Here is a 26,318-nt window from a genome sequence, read left to right as displayed (position 1 = left end):
TGAACACTGACTGAACTTCAGCAGTTTTTTGTTCATCCATGTGTTGCAGCGCAGCAATAGTCCAAGGAGATCTGTATCCCTACCTTTCGCTACCCTTAATCCCCCGAAAGTAGAAGAAAACAGAAAAACCACAAACCCCTGTCGGGGTCAGTTCAGCAAGGGCCAGCTAATCCTCTTTATCCCAGGCCATGTACAATTTAGTTTTCAAGGGTCACAGTAGTTTAGTTTAATTTACTCTAGGGCAACAAGTGCAATATTATGTACATTGTGGGAGTGTATAGCAACGAATACGCTTAGTTCATATATTACGCACTCTCGTTTCTGAGTCAGGTGTTCATTTCAAGCTCTGTGAAACGGTGTATTCAAGTGTGTTGTACTTTCAGGTGCATTCCGGGAGTGGGACATACTAGGTCTAGATATATTGCTTGAATAGTTCCCAGATCTTATCTGATATGGGGGATTTATGTCGGTTCCTAAAGAAACGTTTTTCTGATTAGCATGTCTGAGATCTTTTGATCTCCCTTTTCAACGTTTAGAAGTTTCATATGGATTTATGGTATGCTCTTTTTTTTTTTTTTGGTTGACATCAATTGTTGTCTGTAAGGTATATACCCATTTTATTGTGGGATTCCTTGACCTATTTGTATCTGGTTACTACGTGTGATGTGTGGCCAAAATTAACACTCGAGGCAGTGGGTAAGGTTGAACACCTTTATTGTGCAACCAGTGGGGTTGGATGAATGCTATAGGGCCACTTCGTGAGAACACAAAAGGATGGCCTAGCCAGCTTGCTATGAGAACAGTTTATAGGAAAAAGGGAAATAAGATGTTGGGGTTAGTAACTCACTGATTTCGGATTTCCTGGCTTTACCCACCCACCCCGCTTTTAGTATAGCTTTCCAGTCTGTCCTCTGGTTCTAGCTTCTTCTGAGCTCTATTTGGGGTGTATGCATATAGGTTTCAACAGAAATCAAGGAAGACGACATGGGACAATAATGTCAGGATCTTGGTGGAACAAAAGCAGGTTCTCTCTCTTGGTCCCGGGCTATACCCCCCAAACCCCCCCCCCCCCCCAGTCTTCTTGACACTCATGGGTTCTCCTCAAGCTTCTGGCACTTGTGCTCCTGAGCTGTGTCTTGCCTTCCCCAGGATTCTTGTTGCTGCAAGTGACTACCAGCAAATACTTGCCAGCTGAAATGTGGGACCCCCCAGCAGTAAGAATGTCTTCCCCTTTCCAAGATTACTGTCAAGCTGAAGTTATTCTCTCCCACTAGTCAGGAGTCTCATTTTGGTCAGTCCCTCTATAGACTTGTATATAGCCTCTAGTAAACTCCCCTTGCTCTCTGACTACAGTCATGGTTTTGATGTATAGACATCCACAGCCTAAGGTGTTTTCTCCTTCTGGGGTGCTGGTCTTCTCCTGTAGCTGAGTGACATCCCTCACCTAGGCTTTCAGGTTTCTCACAGTAACTTTAGTTCTCCCAGGGTCTTTAACTCTCTCACTGTACAAGGGAGAAGCTGCTCTTTTTACCATGCAGGGTTTATTGCACCCTAGTGTCTGTGGTCTCTTTTAAGCCTGGCTCTGCTCCCACTGCTCTGCAAGGCATGCCTGCTTTCTTCCACCCAGACAGAGGCTCTTTAATACTCCCTTGTACCAGTGTGTATTTCCTGATTGACTTGGGTGTTCATGTGGTTCCTTACATGGATCCAATTGGGAGTGAATCTTGGTAGCTCAGAACTGTGGGAAGGTGAGTGGTAGCTTGAAAAAGGCTAGTGGGCATTTTGAGTCTTTGCCATGTGTGCAATTTATTTTCAGCTCACTTCCCTCTCTCCCTGGTTTTCTGTTTTGTTTAGGGGTATAATCCTCATGCCCATAATTTTGAATTTCTGGGGCATCCTTGCTTCTCTTTTCATTAAGAAATTTGGATTGGGATTCTTTGTGTGCTTTAAAGGCTAAATACATCCTTTGTATATACAAGCCCTGCTGCTTAACGGGAAGGTTTCCCTTGCACTGTTCTGGCTCCAAGTGACAGGCATCGTTTGTGTGTGCGAAGAAAGGGTCGGGATGTGTTTTCCTTCTGCCCTGTCTGGTGTACCTCACCTCTTTTCTCTGTAGAGAGTAGCTTGTTGTTTCAGTCTAAAGCGACAGAATTGCTTACTGCTGGGTATTGCAGTTGTTAGGCGGCGGCTTCTCCTTCCACGGAACATGGTCTTGGAGAAGTCTTACCTAAGGTTGACTCCTAGTAAAGGCCGTAGGGTTCCGATGGGCCTTTATTGGGAATGGTTTGGGTTACAGGAAATCCTCTTGCTGCCTTTATAGGAGAGTTCCAACTCCCTACTGTCCAGGCTACTGACCAAGCAGGATGAAGGCGTGGGCCCAGTGCAGGGGCTCTGGAGAATCCACTGTATACCATCACTAAGGTCTTTTATCTTAGATAGCAAATTCCCCCGGTACCCCTAACCCTCACCATGTCTTAGCAAAGGGGTGTTACTCATGATGTTGTCACACATGGTACTCCCTTTTATTCACTGCACTAGGTTTTAGATTTAAGAGCTTTTTTTTATAAAAGACGTTCTATACTAAACGTTTGCTAAACCGAGGGCATTGGGTCGCTCTTTCCTCTGCCTGCTCCCTCCTTTGGAATAGCCTCCCCCTCTCCCTGCGCCCTTGAGCAGGATCTTCTCAAAATCCAGATGCTCCTTAAGACTTTCCTCTTTTCCTCCTCCCTTACTCCGTCTCTCCTCTGCTAATGTCCTTGGCCCTTTTGCATCTTCGGTGCCTGGACCTCCCACACCAACTCTCCCTAGCTCCTTTCTATCCACAGCACTTTGCATCTGCACACCCTCTGCCGTGGAGACTCGCAATTGCACCTCCCACGGCCCAGGCCGTGTAGCACTCAGAATTCCTAGCACTTTGTCCATGGCTCACCCTCTAGCTCGGACTCCTCAGCACTTACCCCCTCTTCCTTCTTCTTTTGCACTTCCCCGTTCTGAATATTCACATGGTATAGTAGGTTGTCCCTCTACCCCCTCTGCTCTTCATATTGTTTTTTCTTTCCCAACCTTCCTCCCTCCCTTCCCTGTGGGCGCTTTGAAACGGTATATTCTTATTGTATAAGCGCCTAACCAGCAAACAATAAATAAATATGTGTCATAGTAGCCTGTTGCTTCAGGGGTGGCCTGGCAGGTATGTCAAGGATTGTGGTCCTCTGAGGTCCCTGCTTGTTGGGGTTTGCTGATCTGCGGTGGACATGTGCATCCGTTGGGCGTTTTCTCTGGAGCCCGATATTTGGCCAAGTAGATTAGTGATCCCTGGAATGGATTTTCTAGGCTTCCGTTGGCTCACCATTGGTAGTGATGATCAAGTACTGGAGGCAAAGCTTTTAGCAAGTAAGCAAGGTGGATAAGAATGTGGTGTAATTTGGTAATACTTTGAATAATGGAATGGTGTTGGTCAATAAAATGTGTTTCAAGTAGTTCAGATAAAGTACAGTAAATTGCATTATTGAATGAAAAAGTATTTTAAGTGTCACCTTGGATATGTTGGTTTTAGGCTTATGGGGGCTTGGCACAGTCCATTTTCCAAAGAGGTGGCCCCTGAAACATCTGGAACTATCTTTGCTCACCTGTGGTACACTAATAAGCAAAGATCACGGCAGAGTTGTCATTGGTCAACTTGGATATGGATCTCATGCTGTGTGGTTAGAATGGGGGTATTGAGACGCGCATTCGCAACCACATAGACACCTCAATGGTCGGGATGTGGTACTTGGGAAGGCAGTTTTGGCTTCTCCCTAATGACTGTAACCCCAAAGTGATTTTCATGTGTTTCTGATTAGGGGTGTACTGAAATTCTGCTTCAAGTAGGTATTATGTTGAATTCCGGCAAAAAATGAGATATTCGGCTTCGGCTGAATACTTCATCACTCAAAGCCGAATAGTTTCTCTTACAACATATTTGAAGTACTGTTTTGACTGTGTGCCTTGAATCATTCAGGCATGTCACATTTATCCTTTGAAAAGGATCATAAAACAAATGCTGGTGTCCTTTTTTTTTTTTTTTTTTTTTTTTTTCTTTTTTTTTTTTGGATTCAGTATAGAGAGCAGATTTGTGAAAGCGCAATAATGATCCTGACCTTCATGTGCTGGACAGGCTTTCATCTGGTGATTTGCTGGGCAGGGACGAGCTGAAGCAAAACTCTCAATATTTTGTATGCATCTCTGCTCTCCCCTGTATTTTTTTACAGTTGAAAACCATTGAGCTGGAACAATAGTTTATGAAGTCGCTATTGGGAAATTATATTTTCTTTAGGCACTTATTCATTTTGTTGATGACCTGTGTGAGAGCTGAAAGTTACAGGCACCAATCCCACCAAATCCAAATAATATCATTAAGTGGATTAATATAGCTGTTGCAGAGATCCCAGTAATTTCCAAACCATGAGTAAAATAGCTCGGGAGGTAGTGTGCTTGCAGCAAAGAACTGTATTATGCCTGCAGGCCAAGGTTTTAAAGCAAGTAAGATGGCTTAGTGGGAAGTGTGCCTGTGGCAGAGGTGTGCTTGTAATATTGAAGCATAGGTTGCAATTCCTGCCCTCCAACTTTCCTCATGTTGCTAAAATGAGTAAAACTGACAGATGTTACTCAAAACGGGGATATATTTTTTAAAATCAAAATGCCCCAGACTGTAGAAGCAGACATATACCTCCCAACATTAGAGTTAAAAAGAGGGCCATTTGTGTAATAAAGACCAGGAGCTAAAAGTTTTCAATTTAAAAACAACTGAACTAAATGGTTCACAAGGGAAACAAGAAGCACTATAAACATATACGTGCCAATGAAAGATTTGAAAATCAGCACTGTCCCTTCCCTACATGCTAGCTGAGAACCATGGAGGATTCTGCATTCCCTTTGTTTTTGTCTGTCTTTGTACCATGCCCCAAAAAATGTGCATACCCCACCCGAAAAAGAAAGAAAAATGCTGTTCATGAAAAGACATTTTTAAAATGCCTCATCCCTACTCAGTACAACAGTTAGAAAGCATGGGTTTAACATCCCAACGGTTTGTATTCAGTAGCACTTCAGAAATCAGCAGGGGGCTAATTGATGTAATCGCTCCTTTTTGTTTTTCAGTGCCTTGCTCGAGCCAGAAGGCTAAAGATGGGCAGGACACATCCCAGTCTTCCATCACAGTGATTGCATATATGCATGTTATACTTTTGGGCTGGTCTTAGTTACTTGGGCCCTGCCCAACAAGTGACGCCTATGAATGCACAAAAATACAAACTTTGCTGTTATTGAACAGTTTATTTTCTAATAATGTATTCCTTTCATGGTTCACACAAACATTTTCCATAGACACATTTGAACGTTTGCTTTTAATTAACAGTGTGCTTTTCTTGTTTACTTAACTTTATGTATTAAAAAGGCAACTATTCGCTACGTATTTGGCTCCAGTCTATGCACACATTATTCTGGAGGAAAAAAATAAGTAATAAGGGATACTCAATTTATGTCCCCCACCCCAGCCCCCCCTGTCCTAAGGTCACTGTATACCATTATATTCTATATACTAATACAAAGTGTTCATCAGTCCTCCAGAATTGTGAGTAGTGGTTTCTTCCATCACATTATCCACATATGCTCAGTACCTATAGCAATGCTTTTCCTCTCTTTACTGATCCTCACCCTCTTCTACTCCACCATTTTTGCCACTCCTCAACATTATCACTCCTGTCTATATTTCTTTTACCCATTATTTTGCCCTCAAAACCCATTGTAATTCTATTATCCCCTTTTGTGTGCCTCAAATGAATCTTCCTCCGTCTCAGGACATCTTGAAGTCTAGCCCTACATTTTTCTTTTTTTAAACATCTGACCCAGAAAGCCCCCACTTTCTTCCCTCACCCCTGTGACCGGTTCTGGATGGCTCCTTCCTACATAATCACACCTTCCCCTTTATCCTGTTCCCTCTGCTTCAGGACACAACATGCATGTTTTTCTTCTTTTTCTTGTACCTAGTCTTGCCAACCAGTCTTTAGGGCTTTAACACTTGATCTTGCCCTATAAAACCAGAAAACCTGGGTGTGGTATGCACCCATCGGGTCCCTAAGTGCCCTCTGAAATTAGTATCTCTATTTACGTATGCAGGGTTCCATTTAGTATGTAATATGCCTGTGATGTTCACCTCATGTGCAGGTGTGGGAAATGTATGCAATGCAGAGCCTTCAGCTGTTAGTTGCTCTGGGTATTGTGAGAAACCAGAGGGTGTCTTACCAGCTAGTCCCCGGGGCGCGCTCAGGTGGCCAGGGCACATCCATCGCCTTTGGATCCAGACCCTGGGGGTGGACCAGTGCGGGAGGATCACCTGGGTGAGGTGTCTTCAGGGAGTTGGGGTGAGATAGCCAATGGTGAGACGTGGTATTCTCTCCCCCCCCCTTTCTGTCAATTTACCCATACTATCTTTTAGGATTTTCCAAAGTCCCAATTCCTCCCCCCACCCCACATCCCCACACACTTTTTACACAAACACTGGGCCGAGGAAGAGGGTGACTGAGAGTAACCAGACTACCTCTCTCACATCGTACTGGACATGTCCCGTTAATCGGGTCAGGCAAAGTCAGGCACTTTACCCTAAGTGCATACACCTGAGACCAGTTAGCTCTCCTCACACGAATAAAAGGCAACGCCTAAAGACACCCTCTTAGCAAGGGGGAACCCAAGGTTTCTCTACTGGAGGTCATTGCCTCAGACAGACCGCAAAAGACACGTGGAGAAGGTCAGATCCCACAAGTGAAGATCGCATTGTGTTTCAAGGATGCCAGCGCTCCAGTCGAAGATCTTGCTCCAGAGCTCTGGTCCTCTTTAGGCTGGACTACTGCAACATCCTCTTCCCCAATATTCCTTTATCCTCCCTTCGGCTCCTCCAACTAAACCAGAATAGACTGCAAGACTTATCCTTGGCATCCAGCTCAGGGACTACATCTCTCCAGTCCTAAAATCTCTCCACTGGCACCTGGTTGCTGCTAGGATCAAGTTCACGACCCTCTGCATCACCCATGAGGCTTTCTGGATCCTGGGACCATGCTACATCCAACTCTCTTCCTAAATATCTCCCTGCTACAGTCCTTCGGCCTTCTAGCTCCAACTCCCTGTAGATGAGACTCTTCTCCAAGCAGAGAGTGGGGATGGATCTCTCTCTCCTCTGCAGGAGCCTTCCTCTGGAGTGGTCCCCCTGCCCCTCTGAGGCTTAAGTTCCTGAAGCTCCTCAAGACCCTCCTTTTCTCTTCTTCCTTCTCCCCCGCTAATGCCCCCGTCTGTCGCAGTGACTGGCTGCCTGGTCTTCTGAGTTCTGCAGGGCACCAGCAGCCCCCCCCCCATCCCTTGCTCAGTCTACCCCCTTCCTCGCACTTAGCATGTTGACCCTGTAGGGGAGGCATGGTATCACAAGTATGACACTGACACAATGGGTACAATTTGTGAAATCTTGATTGAAATTGTTGGTGCTGGAGAAACTCCTACTTTGCCCTATAGCTAAAATGGGAGTAGTCTCGACCATCAAATAAATGAGTCCTAGTGAAGTTCATCAAATTCAAATGGCCTATGCTAACAAAACCTAATGCCTGCCCCATCTCTTGTACATGTAAAAAGGAGAAATGTATGCAAAAGGAAAAATCAGTGCTCAAAAGAATAAATGTGGTTGAACCAGCTCTCCTCCCCACGTTACTCCTCATGGAGTAAGGCGGTCCCTGTAGGCAGGACGACGCATTCTGGCTTGGCTTCCAACGCCACAAACAGTTCCAAGACGTGGATTGAGGCCCGCCAGCCCTTCCATGTTTAAAGTCTCTTTTCCTGACTTCCAAAATAATGTTTCAACAAAAAGTTTGCAATGGTCCCCCTCTGTCGGGCTCAGACCTCTTACGATAAAGTTCAACAAAACCTGCAGGGGGGCAGGGGGGATCCCTTCCCCAAGCTTACTATACTTGGGGTATCCCTTTTTCGGGCTCAGACCATTTTCAGACGTCAAAGATTTTTGAATGTGCATGGCTTTGTTTACAGACCTTCGCAGGACCACTTCGACTCAATGTTCACGATTTAACGTTCACTCGCCCCTTTTCTAGGAGTCAACATTGTTTTACTTCACTTTTGCTGTTCATTCTCTTCAAACAATGTACCTTTCACTGAGACTTTCGAGTGGGCTACTTCCTTTCTCCAGACCACTCCGTTGCTTAGAATCGCTGATCTCGCAGCTGTCCTCACTTCAAATTTCATTCACAGGTCTGCCTTTCTTCGCGTCTCAACACATGCGTGCATCCTTCACTTGCGATGTAATGTTGCTACTTCAAACTACAACACACACCTGTCTCTGAGGTCGCTTGCAAACTCACCAGCTATGTGCGTCTTCTGCTTGGCTTTGCGATTTCCAATTCACAAGTCAAGGTTAGTACCACAGGCTTGGCCTCTCCTCCCCAATGCCGTTCACCTGGGAGGGTTGCTGGCGTCCTTGAAACACAATGCAGTCTTCACTTGTGGGATCCGGCTTTCTCCACATGTTTTCCGCAGCCTGTTGGAAAGCAACGACCTCCAGTAGGGAACTCTTGGGGTTTTGTGAGGAGAACTAATTGGAATCAGGTGTATGCACTTGGAGTCAAGTGCCTGACTTTGCCTGACCCGATTAGCGGGACTTGTCCAGTACGATGTGTGAAAGTTAATGTTTTTACTCTGTCACTTTTAGGAAAGATTGTATGCAGTACCCTTTGGGTGCACTACAACAACCCTGACCTCCTGGTAATAGGAACCCAACCAGACGTCTGTACTACACAGGTTGGTAGCATGATTGAGCAGCCAGGCCTCAAGAGGGGTCAATGTGACCTGTAGGGGAGTTGCACAGAGATTCACAGTGACAAGTATTCAAATAAACTCTTACCCACAAGGTTTCTTGAATAAACAATTATTAATTTATGCATTAGTCAGAGTAAGCCTTCTTCAGAAGGGAGCCATATAACAGTAACACTCAAATATACTTCATACAATACACACTCTTAATATCTCTAAATTAGTGAGTACCCTTTTGGGATGGCCCACAGACACAACCTACACCCTCGGGTGACTTCAATAGCTAGGGTGCTGGGGACATTAATATATCACTGTGGTATTTAGAATCATTTAGGAGTAAGTCAAAGGGAAAGGTTATTAGAAAATACAAGAGACCACAAACATTCTTAAGCAGGCAATTACTTTCAGATCCCCCCAATAAGAGTCATTCAGTGGAACAGGCTAAGCCAAAGTCAATGGGCAAAAGTCTATATGAGCTGAAGCACTTCTTTACAGGTAAGTAAGAAAAGTATTTGCACAATGTTTGAGAAGTCTTTGAAGAAAAAGAAGAATCAATGTAGGGCCATAAGCTGTTAGACTTGTGAGTAGTAGAAGGTGCAAGCAACTCTACAGCAAGAGGTAAGTTCTCTGACTTTTACAGTACCTTTGTATTGAAGAAAAAGTGCAGCAGGTGACTCCATTTCCTGAGCAGCTCTGCGGATCTCGCTGTTCCTGGGCCACAGTTGTGGGGACAAGAGGGAGGACTTCTGGGGACTCCTGCACTGCAATGGGACGATCACTGCTCGCAACCGGCACTCTTCAAACAAGTGGCTGTTCGGTGTTTCAGCTCCTCGTGTCTAGTGCAAATACCAACACTGCAGTTCCTGGCTCTCCAGATGGGCGTTATTTGCTTCTGGGGTCCCGCACTCTGTTGAGGGGGCTCAGGCTCGGTCAGTCCTGCTTCCTGGGAGTCCAGAGGATCTTCCTGGATCTGCTGGCCAGCTTAAAAGCAACGCACATAATCTGGTGTTCCTCTCCCTGGCGTTTCATTTTCCAGCAGCAACTCCGTGGAAATTCAACCAGCTCACAGAGAATGTCCAGGTGGCTTTCTTTGGAGTTCTCTGTCGATACAAATTTGGAGTTTCAGCACAGCAGCAGGGCTCTACCGGGCAAAGCAATGGTCCAGGAGTTGCAGCAGGCGTCCTCTTCAAGTTCTTCTTCGGTTCCTTTGTCCAGTGGCCGACTCTGCCTTCCAAGCCATAAGCCTCACCTTTTATCCAGTGCTCTACCATTCATTCCAGCCTGGCTGTCAGTTATCCAGCAGGGTGGCTGTCCTTGCTGGACAGTCAGTCAGCCAATCACTACAGAGTGCATTTGGGTCTCCTAGGAGACTAAGCACAGTGAGTTTTGGGCACCTCCCTCACTTCCTGCCCACCCCAGACACCCTGGAGCCAGAGGCGGGTTTCACTCGTGAAGCCTGCCAAAGACAAAACAAACAAAGGGACAGGTTGTGGAGTCTGACAGTGTACAAAATCACATCAAAATACATGCAAGAGTGGGGAAAAAAAGGTCTCGCTCTCTCCAGGTTAAAAAAATGATGTCCTCAAAATCCAGCAAAGTTGCTGAGGGTCCCTAAGGTAGAGGGAATTGGCACATTTCGGAGAATTCTCCCTAACAGTCACCCTCTTCCTTCGCCCAGCGTTTGTGTAAAAATGGGGGTGGGGGATAGTTCGGACCTCGGAGCATCCTAAAACATAGGATGGGTTGGATAAACAAAATAGGGGGGAATACTGTGTCTCACCATCGGCTGCCTCACCCTCACCCCCACTCCCCGAAGACACCTCAGCCAGGTGATCCTCCCGCACTGGTCCACCCCCAGGGTCTGGATCCAAAGACGATGGCTTGTGCCCTGGCCACCTGGGAGATCAATCCCCAGGGACTAGCGGGTGAGAGACCCTCTGGTTTCTCACAATCCTCATCCCCTGCATCCCATGCAATCCCTGGCACTTGCCCACCTGGCCTCTCCTTAGTACTCACCTAGCCCTGTGCCCCCCCATGCTTTGCCCCCCTCTCACTTGCACTCTCCCCGCTTGCCCTGCACCCCCCTTCCTATCACTATGCATTTCAGGCAAACTGCAGCCTCCCTCTCTCTCTCGCATTTCTTGTTACTGACCGTTATTGTTATCTTTTTCCCTTGTCCTGTCCCCGCTTTGTTTTTGCATTATGGCGCCTTGAAATACCATTTGTTGTATAGGTGCCTTACACATATTAAATAAATCCAACAAACTCTTTCATGGCGACTTAATCTGGTGGTGCTTAAACATTCAGACTTGTGCAAAATCTCACGCATGACTCAATGAACTTCTGCCAAGACCATATGATAGGGGATTATGGTGCTCCTAGCTGCTGTAATGCATAGAAGGCCTTCTTGCGCCTGCAGTGCATATCATGCTGAGCTCATAAGCGCAAATTATGTGCCACTTGTGAAGTACAATTGACCATGGATCTGCGTGATCCTGAACGGACACATAAAATAACACGCGATCCGAAGACTCACTCTGATCATTAAAATCAGTTCAGAAATTGTGCACATCACTACTGTACGAGCGCAGAAAGCAGTCACCAGGTGATCCCAGACCTTCTATAATGAGGGCGATAGATCATCACATATGCTAGCGCTAGCACTGGATGAGCAAAGCAACCAGATAAATTGGACTCTGTGTGACAAAAAATGGCTCTATGCTGTTTGGGGACATATCCATCAACTGTCGGTTTGCACAATTTTATGAAAGATTATATGCGCCCCCCCGAACAGAGACATGACCCATGCCCATGCCTTTTTCTGGTCTGTACAACTCCCCCGGGTATTGCCTACAGACTAAGACTTTGAGTGCTCAATTCACAGAGCACCAAGTATCCAGGGCCATAATGGGATTGGCTGCCGGAAAAGCGGCTGGTCCCTACGGCCTACCGTTTGATCTTTACAAGTTGCTGGGTCGACCCATTGGTGTCTACGTTAGAGATGGTATTTGTGGAGGCATTCGAGAAAGGGCACTTGCCGGATTCCATGCTGACAACCAAAGTAGTGGTGTAACACAAAGACGGTTGCAGTCTGACAAGATTGTAGCTCTTATCGACCGTTTTCATTAATTAATTTGGATGCAATAATTCTTGCTAAATGCCTAGCTAGGGGAATGGAGACGCTATTACCCTTAGTCATACACCAGGACCCGACTGGGTTTGTTTTGAATCGACACTCGTAAGACAATGTGCCACGGCTTCTTCACATAGTGACAGGGAATGCAGAAACTCGAGGATGTAATCCTCTCTCTAGACACCGAAAAGGCTTTTAACAAAGTGAGGTGGGATTACATGTATGCAGTACTAGAAAAATCTTGTCTCTGAATGCAAGTTCTCCAATTCATAAAGTCTACTATACGATTAACTCCAGGCCGCATTAATTACGTCTGACACCACCACTCTTTACACTGGAACTAGACAGGGGATGTCCATTGTCGGCCCTATTGTATGCTCTGATTATCGATCCACTAGCCCAAAAACTTGAGGAGACGCCAACTGGTCGTGCATAATCAAAGGCGATCAGGAACACCGGGTTTCGCTTTATGCAGATGACCTTCTGTTGTACATAAGCCATTGCCGCAGTTCCCTCCCACACATCCATATAATACTATGAGAATACGATCCTTTAGCTGGGTATAGTGGATCTGGGATAAGTCTGACGGCATGCCCCTACGGCCAGACATCCCGTGGGACTCTAGGGGTGTTGCACGATTCAGACTTCAAAGTCTGCATATTAAATACATGGGAATTTTCATTGGTGCAGACCTGACTGACCTGTTAACCCTGAACTATCCCCTGGTCCTCTCAAAAATCAAACGGGAGGAGACCACCAGGGAGCACAGGCGACATGGCTGGTTAACCTGTCTTCTTCACCCAGCTGAGGAATAGGGATAAATTGACCCTTGCAGACCCGATGTGTGACCCCCTACACCTTGGATAAAGGAGTATGATGTGTCCAGGAGTGTTTTTTAAGCTTCTCCTGAGCTTTCTAGGTGGCTTAAGACCACAGATCTGCCCAAGTGTTTAAGGCGTGGCCTTTGTTAGAATTGCAGAGCGGAAAAGCAGAAGTTTACCTCTGGTGTCTTGTTTAAAGCAGCTGCTGAGCAAGGTATTTCCCGTTCAATGAGTGACTGGAGAGCCAGCTTCAAAGCTGCAATCATGGACCCAGGAAGGCAAGAATGTACAGTTGGACCATTAGTTAGAAAATAATTGGCTCTTTAGAGGCCCTTTATTCACACTTCATAAACATACATGTAACTGTAGAATAAATGCAAAGGATTACATTTGAATACATAAAACAGGACGAATATAACAATTAGACATCACCGTTGGGCAGTTGTAGGACAAAACTTCATCTCTGCACCGACAGCACTACCCAGTCTCAAGGCCCGGTAGGCAGAGAGATGACGCATCAACTAACGGGGTCTGGAGCAGAGCGTCCTCACTCTAAGCGAGACTTCAACACCCGGGATTCCAATTCTTTCACCTCATTGGGACCCTCTCCTCTTAAGACGGCACGCATTGGGGGCAAGAGTGGAAAAATCCAGACGGGGGGGGGGGGGGGGGAAGGGGCCCAGCTCGTCTCCTGTGCTCTTTCTCAGCACCCCTTATCACTGCACCTGCACATCCCTGCCTCCCTTCTCTGCTTGTCCTTGAGCGAACAATGCGAAAACGATCCTCCACTATGAGCGCATTTGCTTCATATTAAAATTTTGCAACCGTTGCAGAAATCCTGTTTGCCTTCTAACTGAGCTCGCAGAAACATGGACTTCTCCAGCATGGGGTCTGGCATGGATTCACATGCTCATGAATATTCCCCGTCGTCAGGCTGGGAATCCTCGGTAAAGAAAAAAAACAGTATCAGTTTCGTTTCTGATCTGTCTTTCGTAGTAATAACCAATCACTGGTCTCTGCGTCATACTGACCACAGCCAATGACTGCCCTCTACCTAAGCACCGCCTCTGGCAGCCATCTTCAGATTTTTACCGCACGTTCATGTGTTGGGATCCTCGTGCTATTGCTCTCGAGCGTTAGTGCTATTTTTTCGCGTTTTTTGAAGGGACTGTTCAGATCGTTCCCGCCGGTGAAGGCTCCGGCCCCGGCGTGGGAGCTCAACGTGGTGCTGACCAAGCTCATGGGACCTCCGTTCGAGCCTCTGCACTCGGCTCCGTTGAAGTTTCTATCGTGGAAAACTGCTTTTCTTGTGGCCAGCACCTCCGCACGACGAGTGGGAGAGATCCAGGCCCTTTCCTGCAAGGCCCCGTACTTGACTTTCCACGACACAAGGGTAGTGCTCAGGACGCACCCCTCCTTCATGCCCAAGGTACCGTCGGAATTCCATCTCAACGAACCCTTGGTGTTGCCTGTATTCTTCCCGTCGCCTTCGTCGCCGGCTGAGAGGACTTTGCACTCGCTGGATGTAGCTAGAGCGCTGAAGTTCTACGTGGACCGCACGAAGTGTTTTCGGAAGACGTCACAACTCTTTGTGAACTTTGGACCTGTTAATCAGGGGAAGGCTCTCTCGAAGGCTTCCATTTCCAGATGGCTCTCCGGCTGTATCATGTACTGTCATCGGTTGGCAAACCGACCTCTGCCCGGCCGTCCGAGAGCCCATTCCACCAGAGCGATCGCAGCTACCACGGCGTTCCTTTCTGGTGTGCCCCTGCTGGACATATGCAGGGCTGCTACGTGGAGGTCGACGCACACCTTCACGAAGTTCTACTGCGTCGATCGGGATTCCAGGGAGGAGTCCAGGGTCGGCCAAGCAGTGTTGCGCAACCTGTTCGCCTGAGGTGAGCCTGGTGAGGAGGTAAGATGCTTAATGTTGAGTTTGATGCTATGCTTAATGTTGAGCCTTTGCCACCTCCCGTGGTTGTGCATGTGTGTACTGCTATGTATTCTTTATTCATGAGCATGTGAATCCATGCCAGACCCCATGCTGGAGAAGGAACAAGTTACTTACCTGTAACTGTTGTTCTCCAGCATGGGTCTGGCATGGATTCACATGCGAACCCTCCCGCCTACCCCTCTGCGGCTCTTCACTTGGTCATACTGCCACTTCACGTGCTTCCAAATCTGAAGATGGCTGCCAGAGGCGGTGCTTAGGTAGAGGGCAGTCATTGGCTGTGGTCAGTATGACGCAGAGACCAGTGATTGGTTATTACTACGAAAGACAGATCAGAAACGAAACTGATACTGGTTTTTTTCTTTACCGAGGATTCCCAGCCTGACGACGGGGAATATTCATGAGCATGTGAATCCATGCCAGACCCATGCTGGAGAACAACAGTTACAGGTAAGTAACTTGTTCCTTTCATTGTAAGTGAATGTCCAAAATGGCCATGCAGCAGTGCCATGTTATTTAGCTAATATTTTTGCACACGCACTACAGCATCTCAGTTCAGTGTATTTTCTTGGCATTTTTGCTGCCGAAACCGAGCAACAAAAGCTTTTGGATAATTGTAGTAATTTTGGGGGCAGTTGGGAATTTTACTATTGAGAAGTACTGGGAGTTTCTCACCTTGGTTATTTGTGGTCATCCTGGCGGGGCTTTGCCCGCACCCTGCAATTTTGAGATTGTTGCAATCTTTTGCTAGCCTCCATACGGCAATGGAAGGCCCTTGTGACCTATCTGATGGCTTGGAGCAAGGGTCCACCAAGACTGGCATTCATCTATTGTTAGATTAAATGAAATCTATGAGAAGTGAGGTCCAGGCCTGCATCACTGTATTGAAGGGGAGAGTAGTAACATTGAAGAACAGAATGGAGGCCCTCGTTGACATGAAGATAGATGTGAGGCTCTGGGACCTAGAATTCAGAGGGATGGACTTGGCCAAAACAATTGATTACCATGAGACTAGAGAGAGATGATGTATTTTACGAATAATGGGCCTACGGGAAAACCAAGTAGAATCAATGTCTTCTCTGAAACACTGTGCGACGTCTGTTAGCCTCCTTGTTTGAAGGGTCTGCCCTGCCAGACTTTGTTTTTGACAGTTGTGAAGGCATCATGAAGCTTGACACAGACAACAGATTAAAAGTTCAAATAAAAATATTTATTAACTTAAATGTCAGGATGGGTCAGATTCCAAGATGGCCGCCGGACTCTGAGGAGGTACATCTCGGGTCCTCCGTGCAGACAGCCATGAAAGAAGCAACCAAGCGGCCCAAGCGTACAGAAATAGTGTCTAATCCCTGCGTTGGTTCAGCTCATAGCACCCGGAACAAATGGAGCCGACATTCCCAGACTGCAGAAACATCATTACGCACCTCGCAGAACCAAGACACGCGGGGTACAGAGGATCCCGCTGAGGGCCTGGCGCTCCTCTGGCAGAGGGAAGGGGGCTTGGCCGGGTCCACCAGGAGCCGGCAGGAGATGCCGAGCGGACAGTGCGCTGCAGGCGGAAATCCACGCGGGCCGCAACGTACGAGCGAGGTGTCTTGATGCCCGTCATCTGTGGGACGTCGAGGGTGCCCAGGTATAGGACTGTACCCCTGCGGTGGAGCTAGAGCGGACACAGTCATCGACTGCAGCGAGGAAGGCACCCTACATACACCGTGGAGACCCCCTACGTGAGGTGGTGAGCACACTACGGAGGCGGCGTCAGTGACTCAAAAGGGAGACACACTATACCCGTATCGATGCAAGCAGCTGGGGCGCAAGTAACTCGATCCGCCCTCAGGAGAGCACAGCGAACCGATTCACCCTGAATGCTGGCAAGTACAGATGCCCTTACATTTACTAAGGCCAGGCGGGATCCACGCAAACCGGCCCGTAGGAAAAGCACAACCGGCCCAGACCACTGGGGCAAAGACACTTCCCAGGCCGGGGCGGACCAAGGAGTGGATAGGCAGGGAAGTCCGACCCTGGGACGGAATTTGCAATGCGCCCCACAGGCCCAGAAGAGCGCCGTGTGGGAGACGCCATGAGTGAGCAGAGTGTTGGCCGCAATCCGGGACACAATCGAAGAGGCGATATACAAGTGAAATTCGACCTGGCTCAAAAGCGTGAGAAGAGGGAGAAGTGAAGGGCAGATGCACCCGGATCGAAGTCCTGAAACAAGCGACAAACGTGCAAAAGTATTCCGAGCTCCGAGCGCAAGGGGAGGTGGATCCCGGGGGGGACGGATCTGAGCCCGCCATCCCCCCAGTCACCCAATTGAGCCCAGGCGGAGCCTCCCAGCAACACGCCGTGACACTTCCTGCAGAACTACACCTCACAGGACAACGGGAAGAAAGTGCGGAGGGGAGAGCCCAGGAGTATACCGGACCCTGGGGGATGAGGAGAGGAGAAGCGGATCGGCTGGCGGACCGCCTGTCATGGCCTTATTGCGGTACTGAAACAGTGAGTTGAACCAAAGAGACCCACACGGGTATTACAAAGGCCCTCTGACCATCCCAGGCAGGAGGCAGGCCTCTGGTGAGCCGCAGGCTGCAGCAAACACATACTGGCATAGGGCCCGCGTAGCTCCCACGAGAATGGCAACAAGCGTATAGCTGATCCGGCAGGTGGGGCGCGCATGGTCCAGCACTTAACAAATGTTCCCTCCCGCCGGGGGATAAAGTGAACTACTCAGAACTGTCGATCCAGATCTTATAATCCTGGAGTCTTCGCATATAAAGGAAAGGCTGAACACCTATAGCACATGGTTTGAAATTTTAAGACCTGCATCAGTGAAGCCCAACAGTAAAGAGGGGAGCTACGGAGAATTCACTTCATAAATGGGAGCGCACAAAGGCATCTGGACATACCCAGTAGAGGGGGGACCGGAGGTGGGGTATACCTCTGGGGTGTTCCTCTCCCTCTCTTCCCCCACACCCCCCCGTCCCCCGCAAGGACAAAGCATTGGCTCGGGAGCACAGAGCTGGTCGAGAGGGTGGCTGATTTCTAGTGCCCACACAGCGAGAAACATATGAGCTGGCAGAAGGGACCCCCAAGACGAAAATACAACGCGAGTGTTGCCGCCTGACACCCAGTCCCAAAGCAAGGAGGTGAACGAAGCCCGATAGCCCAAACAAGGCTAAAATGAAAGGAAACCGCCCCGCAGTAGGGGACCAGAGTTGGGAAACCACAACAGGCAATCAACAGCAGGGTTCATTAAAACCACAGCAAAAGTGGGGCTGGCAACATCAGTAGCATACACTTCACACCACAGAACAACGCTAGCCGACAATGGCCAGAGCGACCCAGATGCCAGGCACTAAATCCAAAACTGTCCCAACAAGAGCAAGAACCCCAGCGAGAGCTCAGGAAGGGCAAATGGAGAAGTGTTGGAGGCAGAGACGCCAAACACGTCGAATCACCATCCCCCCCGCCAACTCTGACCATTGGAACAGAAGACCTTCCTCCGAGCACAATGGCATCAGATAAAGAAGAACTCCTGAATTGCTTAAAGGGAATGGATGCCAGATTGACAAAAGCTTTCCACAGCCAAATGGAACAACTGAAGGAGGACCTGAAATCCTCCCTCCAGGAGGTCAACAAAGAAATGGCGGAGATAGGAGAAAGAGTGGACATCGTCGGAAGCGGACTTTCGAACGTGGCGGAAGAAACCAATCAAAACAGTGTGCTGTTGGATCAGTTGGCGAACACGACAAACAATCTGGATCTCCAGGCGGAGGACCTTGAAAATCGCTCAAAAATATCCAACATTAGGCTCAAAGGTTTGGTAGAGTAAGTGCTGGACAAGGATCTAAAAGACACCATGCAACACTGCTTTAGCAACTTGCTAAACGATACCTAACCCTGAGGCGATCGGATTCGACAGAATACATTGAGTGGGCCCAAAACGAAATGAACCAGGGTCGAGACCCAGGGATGTCCTGATAGTGATGACATCATATTGTCTGAAAGAAGACATACTACGAGCAGCAACAACACATGGGGACCTTACGATTAATGGCGCCTGCATACACCTATATCAGGACCTGGCTCTGGTCACTCTCCAAAACAAGAAGGCTAATGAAAGCCCTCCAAACACAGCAAATACAATACAGATGGACGCACCCATTTGGCCTATCATTTACATGGGAAGGAAAACGGTAGAATTGGGAACTGTGCTGGGGGACTAGCATTACTACACCTCGAAGAAGATCAACCAGAGGCAGCCGTGCGCCTGTGGCGCAACATGGCAGGCCCACCTAGCAGACCATGGGAATGGTCAACAGAGAGAAAGCAAAGACTGGGAAGGAGAGGAAAAGCTGGAAGCTCACAACAGAGCCAAGACTGAGGAAGGAGAGGAACAATGCTGCCGAACAAGTCCCATAACATGGACAATGCATGAAGTGCCGGCCGCACCTGAATAGACCGCACAGCACGAGTAGAAGCGTCTGCACAGAGGTAGGAGGTCACACATCTTGGAAGCAGAGTCTGGTAATTCCTGACAGTTGGTGAACTGGGGGGGAAATATAGGGGCCCAAAGCCCGTTCTTGACTAGCGGGGGGCTCTCCAGGAGCCCAGGCCTCATGTACTCCCAGAAATGGGGGAGGGGGTTGGTAGGGGCGGGAAATGGAACGAGAGAAGGGAAAGCGAAGAACCAAAAAACCACAAAGAAAGTTGAGCCAACACTTCAAGGGGGTAAAACGGAAGCAAAATCAGAATGAAGAAAGACCCAGCAAATAGAGCGAGGGGTGAGACCTGTAGATAACCCTAACCCAGGGTACAATGGAGGAAGTGAACATTGTCTTGATTAATGTACAGGGTCTGAACTCCCCCCGCTAAAAGAAGGGCGATCCTGGGCAGATTAGAGGCGATGCATGCGGCAATAGCAATCTTACAGGAGACGCACCACCTCCAGAAAGATGAAAAAAGGATGTGAAGCAGAACATACCCTCGCCAATATTTTGCCTCAAGCCTGACAAAAACAAAAGGGGTGGCAATTCTATGCAGCAGAGACCTAGGCTTCCACAAACAACAAATGATAAAGGATGAGGATGGTAGATATGTGGGTGTAAAGAGTACAATTAAAGGCCAAACATACACAATCATAGCAGTCTGTCCCCAACGGAAAAAAACAAGACCAGTACATCCCCAAATTGCTCCAGAAGGTGGGAGGGTGGTGTGAGGGTCAGGTGATTATGGGAGGGGACTTCAATTGTGTGACAGACCCAACATTGGATAAAACACTCCCCCCCCCCCCCCCCCCCCCCCCGACTGCTGCGGATCAGAGGAACAGACAGGCCCTGGGAAAACTCTTTAGAGATTTGGGGGTGGTGGAAACGTGGCGATTTTTTTCAAGGGGAAAACCGGGAATACACACACTACTTAGCAGTGCAAAAGGGATATTCTAGAATAGACATGATATTGGTCTCCTCCACATTAATCCCCTGCATCAAGAAGATAGAAATCGGAGTCCAATACCTCTCCGATCATGCCCCAGTTTTGATCTACATAGAACTGAAAGGGACCGAAAACAGACCCCGACCACAATGGTGGCTAAATGAAACAATCTTAAGGGATATCGCACTTGGGGCACACATGGAGGAAGTAATTAAAAATTATTTTCAGGAAAATGATAACGGTGAAGTTGATTGGAGGGTGTTGTGCGACGCTGGGAAAGTAGTAGTTGGAGGGGAATTTATTGCACAAGCAACGCAATATTACAGGGAAAAATCCCTTATAACACATAAACTTGAGGTAGAAGTGGCATACGCTGAAAAACTCCATAAGTCTCGTCAGACGCCCAGAACCTGGCGGGAACTCAAGTAGGCTAGAGCCAAATTAGAAAATCACACCGTAGATAGAACCGCGCAAGCATTACTGAACACTAAACAATCATACTACATACACGGGGGGGACGGCGAACAAATTTCTAGCAGCCAAACTACGTAAACAGAAGGCGCGCAACATTACCCGGCTCAGAAATAGCAGGGGGGAATTGCAAACAGGGGACGAAGAGAAATTAGAAACAATGATCCAATTCCATAAGAACCTGCAGACTGACGATAACCTGAACACAGCAGAACAGACATCTTATATGTCGGCAATACAATTGCCACAGATCACAGAACAACACAGAGCAATGTTAGGAGAATGAATCACAGCGCAGGAGGTGAGCGATGCGATAGCAGCCCTACCCAGAGGGAAGGCACTGGGCCCAGATGGTTTAGGAAATGGGTACTACAAAATGTTCCACACACAGTTGCTAGCCCCCCTCACCCGGCTTTTTAATGTGATCAGAGACAGGGGGTCAGTCTCAAAGGATATGGGACACTCAGCCACGATATTACCCTTGAAACCAGGAAAAGACCCAGTAGAACGCACTAGGTACCGCCCCATAGTACTCCTAAATATGGATGCAAAATTGAATGCAAAAATATTAGCAAATCTTATGGCAACAGTGCTGCCAGAGATAATACATGAGGATCAAGCAGGCTTCGTAAGGGGAGGCACACACAGGATAACGTCAGGCGAGTAATTGACATCATCGATTGGGGTGTGAGAGGAAACCAAAAATTCTCGATTGCAGCGCTGGATGCCAGGAGAGCATTCAATAGCATAGATTGGGAGTACCTAAGACTGCTACTGGAGGGGTTTGGCTGTGGTCCGACATTTATTAAGATGGTATTGGCAAACTACCAACACCCGTCCACGCAACGTCTGGTGAATGGCTACACCTCAGAAAGAATCGTCATTAGGAGAGGTACTCGACAGGGATGCCCTCTTTCCCCGCTCATATTTGCCATGGCAATGGAGCCATTTGCAACTAGAATAAGGGAAGATCCAAGTATTAAAGGGGTATGTAGTGGGGAGTCCCAAAATAAGATGGCGCTCTATGCAGACGATGTCATGCTCTACATGGTAGATACCACACACACATTACCCAGGATTATCAACGAACTATAGCGGTTTGCAAAGACATCAGGGTTTACAATAAACTACTCAAAAATCCAAAGCGCTGAACATTACAGAGAAAAGGGGGGACACAGCTCTCATGGAGGAATGCTACCCCCTAAAGTGGGGAAAGCAATCTCCCTGGAGTATCTAGGGATTCAAATCACCAGAGAAGTAAAGAATTTACTTAAGGCAAACATCACCCCTCTATGGAAGCGCCTCAAGGAAGACTTGCAAAGGTGGGATGTTCAGGATCTATCATGGTTCGCAAGAATAGCGGCAATAAAAATGACCTTGCTTCCCAGGCTACTGTATGTAGTGAGCTCAATCCTGGTGGAGATACCCCAAAGCTAATTAAGGAACTTCAGAGGGCAGTGTTCAAATTTATCTGGGGAAATAAGAAACCGAGTATTCAAAGAAGGATCCTGATGCACCAATGCTTCTCGGAGGGCTGGGAGTTCCAGACGTAGGGAGGTATATATTAGCTGCCCAACTGACACCAATGTTGAAATAGGCGGTTTAGGGATCCTCTTCCTGGATGGGGGAAAATGGAACAAACGGCGACAGATAATTCCTAAAGCTAAGCGCCCGAGAAAAGGGGGGGGGGTCCCTATTGGAGGCCACTAAGACGACCCTACATAGCTGGGATAGAGCAATCCGGGGCAGTAAGGTCAGACAAGGTCTGGGTCCGCCATCCCCCATAGTGCATAACACAGACTTCTCACCCGGACTTCATAAAACATTTTGGGTAGGGTGTAAGGACGCAGTGTCTTTACAAGATATGTACCAGGATGGAGCCCCAATATCATTTGAAAATTGCAACCTCATATTTGGCATTCGCGAAAACCACAGATTCGAATACATACAACTGTGCCATTGGATCTCACATCCAGCGGTAAAAAAGGCCGGGCTAAGACCTCCAGAGGGCCTAGAATTAACAATACGGGAGGGGACACCCACAAAGGGGATAACCAGACTATACAAACTCCTGGACAGGGCGCAAACAGAGGATATCCTCCAATACATGAAGGACTGGGAGTGGGACATAGGGGAGGAGATCACGCAGGAAGAATGGAGTCAAATCTGGAGGAGGGCACATAAGATATCCAAATCCACAGCAATCAAAGAATCGGCATACAAACTCTGTTAGCGCTGGTATATGCCCCGAATAAATTACACACAATGATACAACGTATCCCCCGGAATGTTGGCGACAGTGTGGGGAAAGAGGAGACATGTTTCAAATGTGGTGGTCATGCCCAAAGATGAAAGTGTATTGGAAAGAAATCCTGGGCCACATCAGAGACCTAACAGGCTCCGACCTACCATGGTCGCCAAAAGTAATTTTGCTAGGTATAGTAGCAGAAGGGAAATATGCAGCCTCAGGGAATAGAGCTGCCCTCATAACCCACCTATTGACAGCAGCGAGAATGACGGTGGCCCAATGGTGGAAGACAGTGGAGGGCCCCACAGCACCGTGGTGGTGTGTTAAAGTGTGGGGACTCATGGCAATGGAAAACATCTGCGCCACGAAGTCTGGGAGCTATCTGAAATTCTTGGCTATATGGGAACCCCTCCAGGACTATGTGGGAGAAAGAGAGGCTCACTATTTCAAACCACGTATCCTCAAACATTCACATCAGATAAGACAGAAGGGACTACAGCAGGTGGTTTGGCTCACGGAACTGAACTGGTCATGAACCAAGGTTTTTTGGTAAGGACCACAACGAGGGAGGGAGGGAGGGAGGGTGGGTAGGGTGGGAGAGGGTGGGGGGGCGGTCGTAAAGAAAATACGATAAGGGAAAGTTCAAGAAGACAATCACTGGAGATAATGCACAGGCTTCAAGCACAATGAATAAGGGCTTTATGAGGGTAGCAATGGTTTATAATGCAAGTTGTAACCAATGACCAGTTATTGTTTCAGTAAAAGTGAAAATAAAGTTGGTTAAAAAAAAATGGCAGGATGGTGTAAGGCCTAACTTTCCCTATGCTAAGGTGGTATATCCCTACCTAAACTGTGCTCGCATTTTGGACATCTCTCTGGGTTGCCGGCAGCTCCTCTCTCCTATCGCGGACGCTGCCGGTAGCTTGCAGCACTGGTGTCTCTTCCATGCTCCACAGCTGTGGCTGTGGGCACCCGACCAAGAAGCCTTTATCATCTATGACTGTCACTCACCGGATGGATGAAGGGTGGTACAGGAGTCCGATTCGAGCTTCGGTCCTGACTTAATTGTAGAGCCCGGGTTAGGCCTAAACTCGAGCCGCCTCCTCCTTTGAGGGAAGAACTCTTTTCAATGCTGTGCCCCTTTGCTGATCCGGTTAGACCAGCAAAGGGGCATATCCCCTAAAAAAGCAGGGAGCACACACCGCCACAAAACCCACACACCGCCACAAAACCAGCTGTACCATCAGTTCCCTTTCTCTTTATGGAGAAACAGCCCCGGTTCTCTCTATGAAAGACAAGAAGGAGAGATAGAGCTAACTGGATACAGTCAAGAATAAGAACAGGGGTTCTTACCGTGTTTCTGCTGAAGTTAATGTACATGAGTTGTGACAGTACCAACAACAAAAGGATAAAATAACAAAAAAGGGAAGGTTAGTATGGAAACATGAACCGGGCGGCACGAGGAGCACTTTAGTGCCGGGAGCTGCACGTACAGCAGAGCGTTCAAATGTGCACATGTGAGTGCAATAATCCTCCAGTAGCGGTGCAAAGGATTGGGGTAGAAGAAGCTACAGTTATCTTGATGTGTCCAAAATAACACCAGAGGAGGACTGTGGATCAGGTTAGGTAGCCGTGGTATGGTACAGAGGAGGTTAAAGAGAAATTAGAAAGATTTCAGCACAGTCCGTGTTAAGAGGAGTAGATTGGTACACAGAAATTTCAAAGAAAGCAGAACGTAATCTCAAAGCAGACCGGGAGCAAATGCAGGAATTCGGTACACGGGATAGTTCAGGGTTTGTAAGAAGGAGTGAAGGCGAGACTTAGAATGCCGGTAACAACCTTAATTGGAAGCAGCGTTCTGCAATACGCATACCTTTTTGTCATGATGGAAACGAGGCTCTAGACGGCCATTGGCTACTCCAGACACGTGGAACGGGCGTGATGGGAATTGTAGTCAGAGTTGATGTCCGAGTTGATGGGGGAGACTCAACAGCCCGTCTCCATGGCAATTTCCAATGCCTAAGGTAAGGGGCTGAAACGCGCTGTAATCCGCATCGGAAGGGAGAGCGTAACCCTTTGTTTTTAATTTGGATAGCAGTGTGTGAGCCTGTATGCACCCTGCAGAGCATAAGTAGCCTCTGAACCGTAACAGTGATCCGTTCGCGGCCCGCTCGGGCCTCGGCATGGCAGTCTCTCCTGGGTATTTTCCAGCATCCTGGCCTCCAAGCAGGACCCTCCTCGGCAGCCTCCTCCTTGCGAGGATTTCTCTCCTCGCAGCCTTGAAAGACCCAGCACAACCTCTCTCCTGCTTACTCCCCCTCCTGATTGTCAGCACCACCTTTTATGCACCTGCAACCACTTAATAGGTTGCAGGTGTATGTCTGTTTGCCATACCATAGTTACTGGTGTTCTCTGGACATGCTTAGCCCTCACAACAGTCTTCAGGCCTCTTCCTCATCACAGTACCAGAGTGGTGTATTGACATGTTAGTGTGTAGTCGCCTCTTCCTCGTCCCAGTACTAGAGTAGCATGCATGATGGAAAATGAAAGGAAGTGATTGGCGGCAACCTATAAAGGCAGCGGGAGGGTAAGGTTTGCTCTCACAAGGAGAAGGTGACATCCTGGCATGCTCCTCGACATCCACCTATTCACCCTCTTCCTAGTGTTACTATATCAATGGCATTTCCTAGGGTAAGACTAGAAGGAAAAAAAGGGTCACAATATTGCATAAAGGCTGCTGGGACTGGAGGTTCGTCATGGAAGGGAAATGGGGATACTGCTTCGCACCCAAGAACATCCCCTTTCCATTCCTCAAGTCTCCTGTACCCAGGTGATTAACCCTCGCATATCCACCCCCAGGGACAGGATCCAAAAGTGATGGCCCTTCCCTGGCCACCTGAGCAGAGGATATTGGGGAGAAGGAAGTGAGGATGCCCTTGAGTTCCTCGCACAGAGTGCATAGAGGAGAAGGTGCCCCTGGAGGCCCACATTCATTCCTGGTCAAATGCCACGAATTTGATCAGAAAACGATTGTTCTGCAAATATATCAACATCTCTCGGCTCTCAGCTTGACTAAGCAGGAGTACCACCCGCTGACAGTGACTCAGAGAGAATCGCGTGGGGTATATGTGGGGTTTTCCCTTCTCATCTTTTGAACTTGGTCAGGAGCACTATTGTATCACTACATTGGCCGAGGCGGAATGTGCATTGGAACATTTGTGGAATGGATCTTCGGTTGAGGGTGCTGCTAAGCCTCTGAATGGTCCGCCGTCGACTGCCAGCATTTGTCAACCATTGTCACAAAGAGGAAGGTGATATGTCATTAATGGTTATGTCATTAATGGTTATTGGTCTGTATACCGACTCTAGGGAGTGTGTTCGATTTTAAAGCCCTGGTGTGGACTGTTGGTAATGTTCAACTGCACA

The 26,318-nt window shown here is 48.0% G+C and overlaps 1 protein-coding gene across 2 annotated transcripts in view; it reads left to right on the top strand.

Annotated features, from left to right (window-relative positions):
* LOC138514207 (uncharacterized) overlaps positions 1-26,318 on the top strand; it is a 551,131-nt gene that overhangs the window by 245,174 nt on the left and 279,639 nt on the right. The gene's annotated exons all lie outside the window — the stretch shown is intronic.

Source organism: Ambystoma mexicanum, chromosome 12 (genome assembly GCF_040938575.1).
Source record: "Ambystoma mexicanum isolate Mex_15411 chromosome 12, UKY_AmexF1_1, whole genome shotgun sequence".
Classification (NCBI taxonomy): Eukaryota; Metazoa; Chordata; class Amphibia; order Caudata; family Ambystomatidae; genus Ambystoma; species Ambystoma mexicanum.
This window is presented reverse-complemented; position numbering and strand designations above follow the sequence as displayed.